This window comes from Pseudophryne corroboree, chromosome 3 (assembly GCF_028390025.1).
Source record: "Pseudophryne corroboree isolate aPseCor3 chromosome 3, aPseCor3.hap2, whole genome shotgun sequence".
NCBI classification, from domain to species: Eukaryota; Metazoa; Chordata; class Amphibia; order Anura; family Myobatrachidae; genus Pseudophryne; species Pseudophryne corroboree.
Window position 1 is genome coordinate 632348732 of NC_086446.1, and position 19315 is coordinate 632368046.

The window sequence follows — 19315 nt, forward strand, 5'->3', positions numbered from 1 at the left end:
ACAGGTAGTTTTTTCACTCCCACATAATACCCTTTTTTGTGGTACTTGTAGTATCAGAAATATGCAACACCTCCTTCATTGCCCTTAACGTGTGGCCCTAATGAGAAATACGTTTGTTTATTCACCGTCGACACTGGATTCAGTGTCCGTGTCTGTGTCTGTGTCGACCGACTGAGGTAAATGGGCGTTTTTAACGCCCCTGACGGTGTTTCTGAGACGCCTGGACCGGTACTAATAGTTTGTCGGCCGTCTCACGTCGTCAACCGACCTTGCAGCGTGTTGACATTCTCACGTAATTCCCTAAATAAGCCATCCATTCCGGTGTCGACTCCCTAGAGAGTGACATCACCATTACAGGCAATTTCTCCGCCTCCTCACCAACATCGTCCTCATACATGTCGACACACACGTACCGACACACAGCACACACACCGGGAATGCTCTGACAGAGGACAGGACCCACACTAGCCCTTTGGGGAGACAGAGGGAGAGTTTGCCAGCACACACCAAAACGCTATAATTATATAGGGACAACCTTATATAAGTGTTTTCCCTTATAGCATCTTTATATATATCTCAATATCGCCAAAATCAGTGCCCCCCCTCTCTGTTTTAACCCTGTTTCTGTAGTGCAGTGCAGGGGAGAGCCTGGGAGCCTTCTCTCCAGGCTTTCTGTGAGAGAAAATGGCGCTGTGTGCTGAGGAGATAGGCCCCGCCCCTTTTTCGGCGGGCTCGTCTCCCGCTATTTAGTGAATCTTGGCAGGGGTTAAATATCTCCATATAGCCTCTGGGGGCTATATGTGAGGTATTTTTCGCCAAAAAAGGTTTTCATTTGCCTCCCAGGGCGCCCCCCTCCCAGCGCCCTGCACCCTCAGTGACTGCCGTGTGAAGTGTGCTGAGAGGAAAATGGCGCACAGCTGCAGTGCTGTGCGCTACCTTTAGAAGACTGCAGGAGTCTTCAGCCGCCGATTCTGGACCTCTTCTTACTTCAGCATCTGCAAGGGGGCCGGCGGCGCGGCTCCGGTGACCATCCAGGCTGTACCTGTGATCGTCCCTCTGGAGCTGATGTCCAGTAGCCAAGAAGCCAATCCATCCTGCACGCAGGTGAGTTCACTCCTTCTCCCCTAAGTCCCTCGTTGCAGTGATCCTGTTGCCAGCAGGACTCACTGTAAAATAAAAAACCTAAGCTAAACTTTCTCTAAGCAGCTCTTTAGGAGAGCCACCTAGATTGCACCCTTCTCGGCCGGGCACAAAAATCTAACTGGAGTCTGGAGGGGGGTCATGGGGGGAGGAGCCAGTGCACACCACCTGATCGGAAAGCTTTACTTTTTGTGCCCTGTCTCCTGCGGAGCCGCTATTCCCCATGGTCCTTTCAGGAACCCCAGCATCCACAAGGACGATAGAGAAAGGTAATTGGACAAATTTAATGTACATAGCACTCACATTTCATCTATTATACACAAGCATGTAAAAAACACCCGACTGGCGATGGTTCATCTCAGAACCCAACTGGACCTAATGGTAATCGGTAGGAAAAGAAAGTGCCCGGACACTCCAGCAACCCAAACGTGGTATCCAAGCTCAGGGTAGTATAACTCAGTTAGTCAGTGTTAGAAGCCACTCACGAAAAAGTTTTAACCAAGGTTAAAATCAGGCGCAAATTGGGATAATGTGCTAATTTAGCTGCTGCTATAAGAACAGGATTAGTCAGTCCTGTAAATATGGGAACAAAAAAAGAAGTAGAGGATAGCAGCGCTTCAATTAAGAATTTGATACAAATATGTATGGGAAATTTTCTAACAGAGCTAACGAAGATGAATGGATTGAGGGTAAAAAAGCTACTCACGCTTAATGCGTTTCAAACCTTGCGGTTCTTCCTCAGAAGCGTCTGGTGGCTAGTGACATTGATCGAGGTTTTATACCTATTCTAATGAGGAGCAGGTGCTCACGCTTAAAACATTATAAAGTGTTCAGCAATGCAGAATGTCCGATCGCCTCTGGTGTCTGAATGCGCTTTGCGTTCCAGCATGCGTTCCACCTATGTGCGTATAACCGGAAGTCAAGTCTTTACATTGGTATGATAAGGAACCTGGAAAGACTTAACTTCCGGTTATGCGCACATAGGTGGAACGCACGCTGGAACACAAAGCACATTCAGACACTGGAGCCAATTACCTTGAGATATCTGCAATGCTGGTCTTTCTTTCTCTTTTATGAGAATCACTATATGTTGTGGAAATGTGAATTCACCTTATGAATTGCAGAACATAAGAGATTGAAGGATCTCTCTATGGGGGTCATTCCGAGTTGATCGCTCGCTAGCTGTTTTTAGCAGCCGTGCAAACGCATACTCGCTGCCCACGGAGGAGTGTATTTTCGCTATGCAAGTGTGCGATCGCATGTGCAGCCGAGCGCAGCAAAAACATTTTATGCAGTTTCTGAGTAGGTCTGAACTTACTCAGCCGCTGCGATCACTTCAACCTGTCTGGTGCCGGAATTGACGTCAGACACCCGCCCGGCAAACGCCTGTACACGGCTGCTTTTAACAACCACTCCCAGAAAACAGTCATTTGCCACCCACAAACGCCCTCTTCCTGTCAATCTCCTTGCAATCGGCTGTGCGAATGGATTCTTCGTTAAATCCATCGCTCAGCAACGATCCGCTTTGTACCCGTACAAAGCACCTATTCATTGCGGTGCATACGCATGTGCAGTAGTGACCTGAACGCTGCGCTGCGATCAGGTCGGAATGACCCCCTATATTGGCAACATCCTATGAACTTACAGACAATATGAGGAAATTACAACATATTTACAAGGGTGATTACATGTTTTTTCTATGCATTTTAATAAGTGAGAACGTGTGGTAAGAGATGATTGCGCTATTTTCTATTACTCCTTTTTTTCTATTGGTTAATTGTTGTTGGAACCAAGGTGAAGGTTCCGTGGAATAGAAAGATGCTGCATTAGATTTCTGTTACATATGCGCAGTGACCCAGTTTCTTTTGTTCATTAGCAATCCGTAATATGACCCCCCTCCCTCCCCAGCACGCATTAATATGATACTACCCCCCTCCCCAGCACACATTAATATAACACTACCCCCCTCCCCAGCACACATTAATATGACACTACCCCTTCCCCAACACGCATTAATATGACACTACCCCCTCCCAAACACAAATTTATATGACACTACCCCCCCTCCCTTGCACACATTAATATGACACTACCCCCCTCCCTAGCATGCATTAATATCACACTACCCCGCTTCCCAGCACACATTATTATGACACCCCCTCCCCTCCCCAGCACACATTATTATGACACCCCCTCCCCAGCACACATTATTATGATACCCCCCCTTCCCAGCACACATCAATATGACACCTCCTTTCCCAGCATGCATTAATATGACACTACCCCCCCAGCACGCATTATTAAAACACCCCCCCACTCCCAAGCACACATTATTATGACACCCCCCCCCTCCCCAGCACACATTATTATGACACCCCCTTTCCCCAGCACACATTATTATGACACCCCCCTCCCCAGCACACATTATTATGACACCCCTTTCCCCAGCATACATTATTATGACACCCCCTTTCCCCAGCACACATTATTATGACACCCCCTTTCCCCAGCACACATTATTATGACCACATCTTTCCCCAGCACACATTATTATGACCCCCCTCCCCAGCACACATTATTATGACACCCCCTTTCCCCAGCACACATTATTATGACACCCCCCTCCCCAGCACACATTATTATGACACCCCCCTCCCCAGCACACATTATTATGACACCACCTTTCCCCAGCACACATTATTATGACCACATCTTTCCCCAGCACACATTATTATGACCCCCCTCCCCAGCACACATTATTATGACACCCCCTTTCCCCAGCACACATTATTATGACACCCCCCTCCCCAGCACACATTATTATGACACCCCCTTTCCCCAGCACACATTATTATGACCCCCCTCCCCATTATGACACCCCCCTCCCCAGCACACATTATTATGACACCCCCCTCCCCAGCACACATTATTATGACACCCCCTTTGACCCCCCTCCCCAGCACACATTATTATGACCCCCCTCCCCTCAGCACACAATATGACACCCCTCCCCCAGCACACATTATAACACCCCTCCCCCCAGCACACATTATTATGACACCCCCCTCCTCCCAACACACATTAATGTGATAGTTTCTCTCCTCCCCCCTCTCCCCTTAATTATATGAGGCAGCACTACAGTACCTGAGCCTCTGCAGAGTCTTCCTCAGTCTGTGTGGCTGGCTGCTCCTCTTCCTGTCGCTGCTGGCTCCTCCAGTCAGTGCACAGTCAGGTGTACATCACATGACTTCCTGTCTGTGCATTGCTGTCCCATACGTGAAGGAGGGGTGAGTGATGCTGAAGATGCTGTGTCTTCAGTGGGGAGGGAGGACTGGAGGGGCGACACTGCTGCCTGTTTTGACTAGTGCAGCGGGGAGGAGCGTGGGGGGAGACCATAGTGTGAAGAGCTTCTGCTCATGCTGCCTGTCAGTGTGACAGGCGGAGCTCCGGCAGCAACACTGCACAGTGCATATCAGCAAGGTAGCAGAGCAGGGAGAGGGCCTCCCTGCTTTGCAGACCTTGCGGGGCGGGTAGCGCTGGGACTGATTAGACGTTCACTGCACGGAGCGGAGGATGTAATGTGCGGTCTTTCACCTGACCGCACATTGCTCCTCCGCTCCTCCTGTAAATGATCGGCGCCTCTCTATGTTTGGGGGGGGGGGGGGGGGGGGCGGCGAGCTGCCCCCTTGCCCCCCCAGTTCCGACGCCTCTGATCAGTGCTGAAGTAAAGACCTTGGTCGTTCAGAAAAGTGTGAGCGGAGTTGTTTTCTTACGGTTTTGCAGAGTAGAGTAGATTGCATTGTGTCACAACATGACCCATTTCTCATCAACACATGGCATTCACAGGGCTATGGAAAATAATATTTTATAAGATATAAAAGGATCCAGCTGAGAATTGTCAGCATGTACAAGTGTTCTGTTCCTGAAAACTTTTTGTTATTGTGACTCAGTAACATTTCCCACAGTGGCCCTGTATAGCAGTGCTCCTCCGGTAGGCAATAATTTAACACTTTGTTAAATGTATAATGAACCTATTTTTGAATTAGAGTGCTTCATTTATTAGGAATTGTACTATATATCTAATTTATAGCACATATTGGGGGAATTCAATTGATCCCCTCAGGCTATCCAATTAGCCCCAACGGCAGTCCGATGCCCACACTTATTGTTTTCTTTTTTCGGGACCCAATGAGGCCCTGAACAAAAAATCCCGGATAAGTGGCCTGTTTCGCAACATAGGTCTGAGAAACCTATCCTGGATTTTATAGGATTTGGGTGGACTGCGCACAGAAATGTGCTAACGTTACGGGGAGTGCTGCTTGTGTTTGACAAGTTGGTCCTACTTGTTAAAATAATGGTAAAGAAGCAGAGAGTTTTTTCACACTGCGCTCACCCCCGGTTTTAGATTTGCATGTATCTACCCTGGTGTAATAAATGGTGAGATGCTTAATTGATTATCAAAGTGATATTTATTTAATAACAATAAATGATAGTCCCGAATACTATGATTGCAATCTATTTGGCTGTGTAAAGCCTTCTTACTAGTTGTGCATAAGCATGCTTGATTCTAGGTTTAATGATGAAGTCCATAAACAGTGAAAATATGAATACAGAAATGAATGGAAAAATGAAAACAATGAAAAAAATGAAAAAAATGATGAAAAAAATATAAAAAATGAAATGAATGAATGAAAAAACGAAGAAAAAATGAAAATGGAGAAAAGTGTCTATTTGGTATAATTCAAACCGCGGCGTCCCGCTGGTGTGAACTGAGTGCACTTGTTTAAAATGACATTCTGCTACTGACAATTATACAGCAGTGGAAGGTGCGTGAGAATGAAAGGGGACTCTGGACTGGTCTGCCTCCCCCTGCTTCTGCCGCCGTCACTGTGACTGTGTTCTGTCACAGGTCGGAGTCTTGTCAGCCTGGGTTCGGTGCCTGTCTTGGAGGGGGAGATGCACGCACTGCGACCACTCTCAGAGTGGTTCGTTGCCGCACTTCCCCCACCTACAGAGACTCACCTCAGATCTCCTTCTCCCTTGCTGGATGTGTCAGCAGCAGGCTGTCTCCTCGATGCTTGGCCGTCGTCCGTGATCTGCAGACACTTCCTGGTCTTCAGTCACGTGACCGGGTTCCGTCTCTTGTTCCGCTCCTTCTGTTCGGTCGTGCAGCTGTTGTGGATGGTGTAGGGAAATGCTCCAACGCGTTTCGGCCCTTGGGGGCCTTCCTCTGGGAGAAAAGAGTGTATGTAATTTCTCCTGTGGTGAAGAAATAAATAGGCTGATCTGTGGTTCCTTCGCTCTGATTGGATATCGTGCTTCATGTTATGAGAGGCAGTTGTTCTTGTCAATCACACTGTGTGCCCAATGAGAATGACAAGACATGTGATTAGTCTTTCATGGTCCTTTTTGATTGGTTTTGCAACTGTCAGTCATGTTCCTTGTCTTGCAATGAGTGGGTTTGTAATCTTGAAGCTTTGTTTATGGTTGCTATAGTAATGATTTCAGTCTGGTTAATGAATTAGTTCATTGTGCAGTGCAGAGATCAATGGGTATGGATGAGAATAATGAAATGGATCAAATGAATTGCATACAAATGGTGGAAAAATGTGAAAAATAAACATATAAAATGATAATATATGATAATAAATTGGATGAAATGAAATAAATAAATAATTAATATAAAATAAATGGAATAAATAATGAGAGATGAATAACACTATAACCTTAAAGTACATTGCTTTAATCTGCTGTATAGTGTAAGTGGGTGGGTTTGTGCGGGGTGGACTAATATGACCTCAGATGAGAATGGATGAATGATTGTAAACTGGAGTGTATTGAGTTTATTAGTGGTTTCTATATTGATAACAGACCAAAGTGGTCAATATTGCTTTGTGGGTGTTAGTTTTTTTATTGACAAATGATAGATCTCACTTCATTGTCAAAATTGAGTCCTCTTGGTACTAGTGTGTCCATGTCAATCATAACTCGTAGTTCTTCTTTGTTTATCTGGTGGATGTAATTGCCCCCCCTCCACCTGGGTTTGACTTCTTTTAATCCAATGAATGTGAGTAATGTAGGATCACTGTTGTGAAATTGTTTGAAATGTTTGGATATTGGATGTTCTTCTGTTCCTTTTCTTATGTTCCGGATGTGTTCATTTAATCTTATCTTGAGTGGTCTCACTGTCCTCCCTACGTATTGCTTGTGACACGGGCATTCCAGTACATCTACATTTTACCCCAGCTACATCATGGGCAAACAGATAGAGACATTCACAAACATGATTCAGCATGACATTTTGAAAATTTGTGACAAACCATCCAAACACAAGACAAACATGACTAAAGCTGAACTGAAAGCACTAACGGACCTAAACAAAGACACGACCATAGTATTGAAACCGGCTGACAAAGGAGGGGGGATAGTCGTCCTGAACAAGGAGGATTATCTCAAGGAAGCACATAGGATACTAGACGACACCACCACTTACAGTAAATTATCCACAGACCCCACAACCAAGTTTCAAAAAGAACTCCAGGCACTCCTCAAGAAAGGGTTGGATACAGAGATCCTGACACCAAAAGAACACTCATTTCTAGACAAACCACATCCCATCATCCCAGTATTTTACTATCTCCCTAAAATACATAAAAACAAACTTAATCCACCAGGCAGACCGATTATATCTGGAATAAATTCACTCACTTCCAACCTCTCTCAGTATATAGACACCTTTCTACAACCATACGTATCAGCACAACCGTCACATCTAAAAGACACGACTGACATACTGAATAAACTACAAAAAATCACATGGCAGGAAGACTATTGGTTAGCCACATGTGATGTAGCATCATTATACACAGTAATAGATCACGATCAGGGCATCTCCAGCGTACATCATTTTCTAACAAAAGACGAAACCATGACACCCACGCAGAGAGATTTCATTACTGAATGCATACAGCACATACTTACACACAACTATTTGTGGTTCGAAGAAGAATTTTACCTACAGGTCACTGGCACGGCCATGGGAACGAGGTTCGCACCTAGCTACGCAAATTTATTCATGAGCCATTGGGAGGATGAATTCATCTGGTCCAAGGCGGAGCTTGGTGCGAACCTCGTCCTATGGTCAAGATACATAGATGACATATTTTTCATATGGAAGGGCACTCAAACAACATTAGAAAACTTCCTAAGGTACATTAATACAAACCACCACAACCTACAGTTCACCACCAATTTCAGTAAAGAAAAGGTAGAATTTTTGGACCTTAACATTTTCATAACAGACAACACTATTCACACCAATACATTTCACAAACCAGTAGACGTCAATAGCTATATTCATACATCCAGCGGTCATTATCACAATTGGATAAAGAACATACCCACAGGACAGTTCAAACATCTACGAAGAAACTGCTCACGCCTGACAGATTATGACACACAGGGACAAAATCTAAAGAGCCAATTTATAGAAAAGAAGTATGACAGTGCCATTATCCAAGAAACATTCAACAAAGTACGAGAACTAGACAGAGGACCTTTGTTACAATACCACCATAAACAGGAACAAACCCAGGACGACAACATATACTTTATCACACAATACTCCAAAGACTCCCATCAAGTTAGGAAGATCATCAACAAGTACTGGCCCATCTTATTACAAGACGAGACACTGGCGAAAGTTTTACCAACAGCACCCAGAATAATATTTAGAAAAGCGCCAGACATCAGACAGAAAATAGTAAGGAACCATATCGCACCCAAAACACAAAAACAGACCACTATAGACAAAGTCCAAATAAAAGGAGGCTTTTATTACTGTGGTACATGTAACGCATGTACCACTACTAAAAGCAGAAGTACCAAACCTGTCCACACAGTTACATCCACCTCAAACAAGAAAACAATGAAAATCAAAACAACACTAACATGTCACAGCAAGGGGGTGATTTATGTACTGGAATGCCCGTGTCACAAGCAATACGTAGGGAGGACAGTGAGACCACTCAAGATAAGATTAAATGAACACATCCGGAACATAAGAAAAGGAACAGAAGAACATCCAATATCCAAACATTTCAAACAATTTCACAACAGTGATCCTACATTACTCACATTCATTGGATTAAAAGAAGTCAAACCCAGGTGGAGGGGGGGCAATTACATCCACCAGATAAACAAAGAAGAACTACGAGTTATGATTGACATGGACACACTAGTACCAAGAGGACTCAATTTTGACAATGAAGTGAGATCTATCATTTGTCAATAAAAAAACTAACACCCACAAAGCAATATTGACCACTTTGGTCTGTTATCAATATAGAAACCACTAATAAACTCAATACACTCCAGTTTACAATCATTCATCCATTCTCATCTGAGGTCATATTAGTCCACCCCGCACAAACCCACCCACTTACACTATACAGCAGATTAAAGCAATGTACTTTAAGGTTATAGTGTTATTCATCTCTCATTATTTATTCCATTTATTTTATATTAATTATTTACTTATTTCATTTCATCCAATTTATTATCATATATTATCATTTTATATGTTTATTTTTCACATTTTTCCACCATTTGTATGCAATTCATTTGATCCATTTCATTATTCTCATCCATACCCATTGATCTCTGCACTGCACAATGAACTAATTCATTAACCAGACTGAAATCATTACTATAGCAACCATAAACAAAGCTTCAAGATTACAAACCCACTCATTGCAAGACAAGGAACATGACTGACAGTTGCAAAACCAATCAAAAAGGACCATGAAAGACTAATCACATGTCTTGTCATTCTCATTGGGCACACAGTGTGATTGACAAGAACAACTGCCTCTCATAACATGAAGCACGATATCCAATCAGAGCGAAGGAACCACAGATCAGCCTATTTATTTCTTCACCACAGGAGAAATTACATACACTCTTTTCTCCCAGAGGAAGGCCCCCAAGGGCCGAAACGCGTTGGAGCATTTCCCTACACCATCCACAACAGCTGCACGACCGAACAGAAGGAGCGGAACAAGAGACGGAACCCGGTCACGTGACTGAAGACCAGGAAGTGTCTGCAGATCACGGACGACGGCCAAGCATCGAGGAGACAGCCTGCCGCTGACACATCCAGCAAGGGAGAAGGAGATCTGAGGTGAGTCTCTGTAGGTGGGGGAAGTGCGGCAACGAACCACTCTGAGAGTGGTCGCAGTGCGTGCATCTCCCCCTCCAAGACAGGCACCGAACCCAGGCTGACAAGCCTCCGACCTGTGACAGAACACAGTCACAGTGACGGCGGCAGAAGCAGGGGGAGGCAGACCAGTCCAGAGTCCCCTTTCATTCTCACGCACCTTCCACTGCTGTATAATTGTCAGTAGCAGAATGTCATTTTAAACAAGTGCACTCAGTTCACACCAGCGGGACGCCGCGGTTTGAATTATACCAAATAGACACTTTTCTCCATTTTCATTTTTTCTTCGTTTTTTCATTCATTCATTTTTTCATTCATTTTTTCATTTCATTTTTTATATTTTTTTCATCATTTTTTTCATTGTTTTCATTTTTCCATTTTTCCATTCATTTCTGTATTCATATTTTCACTGTTTATGGACTTCATCATTAAACCTAGAATCAAGCATGCTTATGCACAACTAGTAAGAAGGCTTTACACAGCCAAATAGATTGCAATCATAGTATTCGGGACTATCATTTATTGTTATTAAATAAATATCACTTTGATAATCAATTAAGCATCTCACCATTTATTACACCAGGGTAGATACATGCAAATCTAAAACCGGGGGTGAGCGCAGTGTGAAAAAACTCTCTGCTTCTTTACTATCCTGGATTTTAATGGGAAATTTGAATTTTTTTAATGGGAAAATGGTGAAAAAAAGGGTCTCTAATTGCATTACCAAAAATAACATTGGGCAAAAATCACGGTAAAAGCCATTTTTTGTTGTGCCAATTGAGTTTCCTCCATAGTATCACTAAACCTAAAAACATAAGCAGCTTTAAATAAAAAATATACTAGCAAAATTCATGAATACAGTACATATGTATGTAAAAAAAAAGGGTAGTCTTACAGCTGTTGTGGTAATCTAAGAATATGTATTGGTGAGCTTGTACCTCCACCATCTGGTGTCCTTGGAAAACGTTACCTTGTTTTAAAAACATGGTTCCCTTGATTCAAACTGCTATTCACTGACATATCTAAAGAGTGCAGGGAGTGCAGAGCTCTGGGCCCCTGATTTAGTGTCCACACCACACGCCCTTTCACCCATTGGATTTACTTATCTTGAAACATCTGCTTGCTACTTTCTCTAGAAATATGGCACTGCCAACAGTTTATCCTGTGATTTTTTTTTCTCCATCTTATGACATCAATTTATGAAGGATGGACAAGGTACAAGTGTGGTGTGGGTCTGTGATGGCACAAATACCCCCCAAAATATGTGTCTTTCAGGGATACCCACAACTATTACGGATCCTCCAAATGTACAATGGAGGGATCGCATTAGATCTCTGATATCAGCAGCAGTCTCTCCATTTCCGACCGCAAAGCAGCCCTCGTAGGTTTTTCCAGCGCATTCTATGACGACTTAAAAATCATTCTAATAGATCTGAGCGAGCCCAGATAGTGTAATCCGTAACATGCAACCATTATAATACAGCTTTTTATGTCATCTCTGTTATTTACAACCACATTCTAATAAGTATTGAATAAACAGGAGCATAAATGTTAGAATTGAATATTATATAATCATAGAGGTCCCCTAATTAGTACTGTAAGCTTTTGTATTTAAAGAACAAATAATGCTTGCCTGTTTTTTTTAAATAAATATTATTTAAAGGCCTTAGGACTGTACAGTTGTGAATAGAATCCAATTAAACAATCTTAATGGATAGAATTGTAATAATTACAAAATAGCATTTGACCATGATTTCTTCGAGTGTGAGTGACTAATTGTTCCAGTAGTGTGAGTGTATTTAACGCCATTGAAAGAAAGACAAGCTGGAACCAAGAGTTTCATGGCAGAAAAGAACTGCTGATATTTATTTTCCTGCAAGAATGGTAAGTCATGCTTATTTACATTGAGGAATTGGAATTTAAGTTTTGCCTGAACCGTTTAGATTAGAGTTTCACACATCTATAAAGTATTTTCCTCGGCCAAGATGATTCAGAGCAGTTTATTCATTGCTGCGATATTGCTGGCCAGTAGGAAAGTTTACTGACCCCACACACAGCTATTGTGGACAGCATGTGAGACCAAACTGGGTCACCAGCGAATTCCGATGAATCAGTCTTACATCCAATCATTATCAGAAATGGCGATGGCAGTGTTCTGTTTGTATGGGAAAAACACTTTTATATCTTCAGTAAAATTTACTATTTTATTAAGTCATGGATTTATACCTAGATAACATCACTAGCAGTTATATACCTTTTTAGAGGCTTATTTACAAAAGCCCTATTTAACTATACTCCCAGGGGGTGATAGCCTTCACCGGTTACATCCGGGCATAGGGCCCCATTTAGCAACGAGACATATCCCAGTTAGCACTCGCTAAAGAGGTTGTGTCCTCCTTTCAGTATTTAACAAGCATGCCCTTCGGCCGCTGACACCATTTGCAGATGGCGAGAGTGATTTGATCTCGATTGCCGGCAATGGGGACCCAGTGCAGCTTACCCTGCTTCAGTGAAGCTTTCTAGGCATTGCCAGGTCCCCAGCAAGTAGAAGTATAGTGCACATATACGGACTAGCCGTAGCACATGTATTACAGAGTACCTTGTCGCCAGCAACGGTTGCCTGCCAGCAACATAGCGGAGGATGCCGCTGAGGGGGAGGGGGGGGGGGGTGATGACATCATTGGGCCTTACTGGAGAAGGAGGTAATATTGAATACCAATGGTATGTTCCTTAGTATCACTGAGATAATAAACAAAATACTGCGTTGGTAATAAACTCGTTATTAGATGGGGGCCCTTAGTCACCCCATACTATGCTTCCATTTCAAATGGCGATAGCAGATGAGATGAACAGAAGAAAGCCTTTATATATGCAGACCAGCAGTGAACGGGTGGCAGATGACAGATCAATAATGGTTGACCCACGTATGATCAACAAATGTTTTTTGGGTGTTTTCATGTTTTTTCTACTTTTGCTTAATTTTCGATCCATGTCACCGTTATTACCTTTAGTAACCTTGTGGCAAGCGGAGTGGAGAAAGCCACCATGCCTAAAGCGTGGCAAGGGTACACGTTTCTGCTAATTTGGATCATATATGGTTAAATATACAAAATGAAACCCAAAAATATAAAAAAGCGTGCCGACCATTTTCATGTCTACCTTTTGTACCTGTTGACCTATTGACTGTCAATCTGTTAATCAACACCTCATTGAACATACAAAGCTCCCTGACTGCCCAGCAATAGTGACCGTGCAGTCTCAATAACAACAGGAGTGCAAAGTCGTAAAAATACTTGGCCTGCCTCTGTAAAGGCTACGTTCTAAGGATGCAGAATTAGAACCATAGTTTGAACCAGATTTGGATTTTGAACTACTCTAGAATGTTAAATTTAATTTTTTTTCAAACACTGCTGATAAGTATCTTTATGTGTTATTACTCCCCCCACCCCCACAAATGTGTACTCACCAGTGGCAGCTCCTGAGGTGTGGCTGCAGGTTAGTTCAAAATTCAAATACGGGAGTCACACCAACTGCCATTTCAAACTGACTCACTGGCAGTTGGTGTGGCTCCCCTATTTGAATTTTGAAGCGAGCTGCAACCCCACCTCTGGAGCCGCATCTGGTATCAATCATGGTTACATACAGGACTGCCATCAGAAATTGTGGAGCCTGGGGCTGACAAAATAGACAGCCCCCCCCCCCCCCCCCCCCCCCCCCCAAGAAGAAAAAAATTCTGCCACCTTGCTCCACCCCTATGTTATGTCACACATCATAATGTTACATATGGGTGGAGCACTGCAAACTTGCACAAACTATTCAGAGAGCTGATGCGCAGGAAAGGCTTATATTAAGTCTTCCATGCGCATCAGCCCGTTGTTGCTGTGCAGCCTGTGCAGCTCTCCAGGTATTGGCGATAGGAGCCAGGGGAGGGCCCCCTCTCTATAAGGGCCCGGGACTCCAGTCCCCGCAGTCCTCCCTGATGGCTGTCCTGGTTACATACGTTACCTTGGATATTATTCTGTTGTTACCATGTACTTCAGAGACTGGGTTTGGGGGCAGTCTTTTTCCTCGGCCCAGTCTCACTCAACAAACTGCTGGATGCGACTGCACACTCGAACGACGGAGACGATAGGCTTGTTGCAGTTTACTTAATTATTTTTAGTTTTTTGTTAACTTTACCATAGTTTTTATAGTGCTGTCACCATTGTTTTAATATTGCTGTTTCCTTCTTTCTATTTTAATTTCTTTTCCCCCCACCACCTGAATGTTATACTTCTGCTAATTGTCCAACTTGCCAGATGTAATCTGCACAACTTGCCTCAGGCCTCAGATGGTTCTTTCTTGGGAAGGATGCACAACATGTCGATCTATCCATTCAGTGCATATCATACTCATAGCCAGATTAAGGGAGGGGCACAGGGCTTACTGTACTGTCTCGGGCCACCCTTTGTCAGGGGACCCCCCCGGCCAGAGCACACGGACATCACTAGCTTTCCCTCATATGCAGCAGCAGAACCAAGCAGCCATAATGTGAGGACAGTATGCAGTACAGGCAAAGACACAGGACTATCAGGTTTCATGAGCTACTGAAGAAGCTATCCAACCTGAGGAGAGATAGGAGGGTGGAGAGAGCTGTGAGTGAAACAGGGATCCCAACTTCTCTTCCTCCCCACCTGTGTGTCTGTGTCCTGTGTAACCTGTTATCTAATGAGGTTCTAGAGAGATAAACACACACACACACACACACACACACACACACACACACACACACACACAAAAACAAACATATTCCTCCTGTCCCATTGTGTAAGTAGTAGAAAGCACAAAATGGAAAGCTGCTCAATCAGATTGTAATGTCACTCAGGTGCTAAAAGGGAGGGGTAATTCTGTGTAGGAAAAAACTGTGTTCCCTAATGCACACCGAGTGAAAAATATTACTACATTATAGTCAGATAATACAGAGATCTTAGTTGCGTATATCTGCAGATATAGGGTTAAGCCCCCAGGCCGATCGACAAGGCTTCTCCGTCACTGGGGGTCCCTAATACTAGGTATGGGTCCGGGGTGCAGGACCCCACGATGTCGGCACAGGTCGGCCACCCCAGGTCAGCACACAGGTGAAAATTAATAGGGGTTAATAAGAAGCACCGAAGTGCTATGTAAGTGGTGTGATTAAAATAATATATACAAAGTGATAGGGAAAATCATAAGTGTTAATAAAGTGTTAGGGTGTGCCGACCTGAAGCAGCCCAGCCATACCGACACAGGGGCCACCGCACCCCACACCCACCCCATAAATAATTACAAATATGTCTGGGTTAAATTCCCAGTGTAAGGCCACATGGTAATGGCTCCTACAGCATCTGAGAGCCAGCTTACCTGGGGATACCCCTGGCTTCCCCTATGGCACTATGGAGTCAGCAATCCCTCCTAATGCTGACCCATCTGTGCCTCTCTAAATACAATGCACAAAATGGAAAGCTGCTAAGTAGTAGAAAGGCTGGTGCTATTCTTGCATTTGACAAGACAAATTCTAGATTCAATTTTTCTATATGTATTTTAAGGTTGTTTAAGTTATCTTTGTTCTGCTACAAGAAAATGTTATAAAATAGTTGCCTTTCAATTAGGTGGTGCTATAAACAGTACCCAGTGTGCCCAAAATGCCTTCCTTATCTGGTACCTTGCATGAGTGGGTCATGTAACCTGTGGAATTTGACCCATAATGACTGCACCAACCCTGCATATACACTTTGGTCACTGTTTTTTTGTTTTGTTTTCCTACTGCTGTAAAACTAAACCTCTGTGCTATGTTCTTGATGCATGTAAAGGGACTTTGAGTCCTGATAGAGAAAACTGCTATATATAACTAAAAATAAGAATTTACTTACCGATAATTCTATTTCTCGTAGTCCGTAGTGGATGCTGGGGACTCCGTCAGGACCATGGGGTTTAGCGGCTCCGCAGGAGACAGGGCACAATAATAAAAGCTTTAGGATCAGGTGGTGTGCACTGGCTCCTCCCCCTATGACCCTCCTCCAAGCCTCAGTTAGGATACTGTGCCCGGACGAGCGTGCATAATAAGGAAGGATATTGAATCCCGGGTAAGACTCATACCAGCCACACCAATCACACCGTACAACCTGTGATCTGAACCCAGTTAACAGTATGATAACAACGAAGGAGCCTCTGAAAAGATGGCTCACAACAAGAATAACCCGATTTTTGTAACAATAACTATGTACAAGTATTGCAGACAATCCGCACTTGGGATGGGCGCCCAGCATCCACTACGGACTACGAGAAATAGAATTATCGGTAAGTAAATTCTTATTTTCTCTAACGTCCTAAGTGGATGCTGGGGACTCCGTCAGGACCATGGGGATTATACCAAAGCTCCCAAACGGGCGGGAGAGTGCGGATGACTCTGCAGCACCGAATGAGAGAACTCCAGGTCCTCCTCAGTCAGGGTGTGCCCCTGACCAAGTAGCAGCTCGGCAAAGTTGTAAAGCCGAGACCCCTCGGGCAGCCGCCCAAGATGAGCCCACTTCCTTGTGGAATGGGCTTTTACTGATTTTGGCTGTGGCAAGCCTGCCACAGAATGTGCAAACTGAATTGTACTACAAATCCAGCGAGCAATCGTCTGCTTAGAAGCAGGAACACCCATCTTGTTGGGTGCATACAGGCTAAACAGCGAGTCAGATTTTCTGACTCCAGTCGTCCTGGAAACATATATTTTCAGGGCCCTGACAACGTCAAGTAACTTGGAGTCCTCCAAGTCCCTAGTAGCCGCAGGTACCACAATAGGTTGGTTCATGTGAAAAACAGAAAACACCTTAAAGAGAAATTGAGGACGAGTCCTCAATTCTGCCCTGTCAGAATGAAAAATTAAGTAAGGGCTTTTATATGATAAAGCCGCCCATTCTGACACACGCCTGGCTGAAGCCAGGGCTAATAGAATCTTCACCTTCCATGTGAAATATTTTAATTTCACAGTGGTGAGTGGATCAAACCAATGTGACTTTAGGAAACTCAAAACAACATTGAGATCCCAAGGTGCCACTGGGGGCACAAAAGGAGGCTGTATATGCAGTACCCTTTTTACAAACGTCTGAACTTCAGGCACTGAAGCCAGTTCTTTCTGGAAGAAATTTGACAGGGTCGAAATTTGAACCTTAATGGACCCTAATTTTAGGCCCATAGACAGTCCTGTTTTCAGGAAATGTAGGAAACGACCCAGTTGGAATTCCTCTGTAGGGACCTTCTTGGCCTCACACCACGCAACATATTTTCGCCAAATGCGGTGAAAATGTTTTGCGGTTACATCCTTCCTGGCTTCGACCAGGGTAGGGATGACTTCATCTGGAATGCCCTTTCAGGATCCGGCGTTCAACTGCCATGCCGTCAAATGCAGCCGCGGTAAGTCTTGGAACAGACAAGGCCCCTGCTGGAGCAGGTCCTTTCTTAAAGGTAGAGGCCACGGTTCTTCCGTGAGCATCTCTTGAAATTCCGGGTACCAAGTCCTTCTTGACCCATCCGGAACCACGAGTATCGTTCTTACTCATCTGCTTCTTATGATTCTCAGTACTTTTGGTATGAGATGCATAGGAGGGAACACATACCCTGACTGGTACACCCACAGTGTTACCAGAGCGTCCACCGCTATTGCCTGAGGGTCCCTTGACCTGGCGCAATATTTGTCTAGTTTTTTGTTCAGGCGGGACGCCATCATGTCCACCTTTGGTTTTTCCCAACGGTTTACAATCATGTGGAAGACTTCCCGCTGAAGTCCCCACTCTCCCGGGTGGAGGTTATGCCTGCTGAGGAAGTTTGCTTCCCAGTTTTCCACTCCCGGAATTAACACTGCTGAGAGTGTTATCACATGATTTTTCGCCCAGCGAAAAATCCTTGCAGTTTCTGCCATTTCCCTCCTGCTTCATGTGCCGCCCTGTCTGTTTACGTGGGCGACTGCCGTGATGTTGTCCCACTGGATCAATACCGGCTGACCTTGAAGCAGAGGTCTTGCTAAGCTTAGAGCCTTGTAAATTGCCCTTAGCTCCAGTATATTTATGTGGAGAGAAGTCTCCAGACTTGATCACACTCCCTGGAAATTTTTTTCCTTGTGTGACTGCTCCCCAGCCACTCAGGCTGGCATCCGTGGTCACCAGGACCCAGTCCTGAATGTCGAATCTGCGGCCCTTTCATAGATGAGCACTCTGCAGCCACCGCAGAAGAAAACACCCTTGTCCTTGGAGACAGGGTTGTCCGCTGATGCATCTGAAGATGCGATCCGGACCATTTTCCCAGCAGATTCCACTGAAAGGTTCTTGCGTGAAATCTACCGAATGGGATCGCTTTGTAAGAAACCACCATTTTTCACAGGACCCTTGTGCAATGATGCACTGATACTTTTCCTGGTTTTAGGAGGTTCCTGACTAGCTCGGATAACTCCCTGGTCTTCTTCTCCGGGAGAAAACATCCTTTTCTGGACTGTGTCCAGAATCATTCCTAGGAACATTAGACGTGTCGTCGGAAAAAGCTGCGATTTTGGAATATTCAGAATCCACTCGTGCTGTCGTAGAACTACTTGAGATAGTGCTACTCCGACCGCCAACTGTTCTCTGGACCTTGCCCTTATCAGGAAAGCGTCCATATTTCTTTTAGGAAGAATCATCATTTCGGCCATTACCATGGTAAAGACCCGGGGTGCCGTGGACAATCCAAACGGCAGCGTCTGAACTGATAGTGTCAGTTCTGTACCACGAACCTGAGATACCATTGGTGAGAAGGGCAAAATTTGGACATGTAGGTAAGCGTCCCTGATATCCAGTGACACCATATCGTCCTGGTTCGCTATCACTGCTCTGAGTGACTCCATCTTGATCTGAACCCTTGTATGTAATTGTTCAAATCTTTTAGATCTCACCGAGCCGTTTGGCTTCAGTACCACAATATAGTGTG

At 44.3% G+C, this 19315-nt stretch overlaps 1 protein-coding gene and 1 long non-coding RNA gene across 7 annotated transcripts in view; one reads left to right on the forward strand and one right to left on the reverse strand.

Annotated features, from left to right (window-relative positions):
- The window catches only part of LOC135056487 (uncharacterized), a 173694-nt gene extending 169091 nt beyond the window's left edge, over positions 1–4603 (reverse strand). The window contains exon 1 of the long non-coding RNA XR_010243986.1: positions 4285–4603. This is a non-coding gene — a long non-coding RNA (uncharacterized LOC135056487). The remainder of the gene's footprint in view (positions 1–4284) is intronic.
- PRKG1 (protein kinase cGMP-dependent 1) overlaps positions 1–19315 on the forward strand; it is a 1872748-nt gene that overhangs the window by 426064 nt on the left and 1427369 nt on the right. The window lies entirely within an intron of this gene.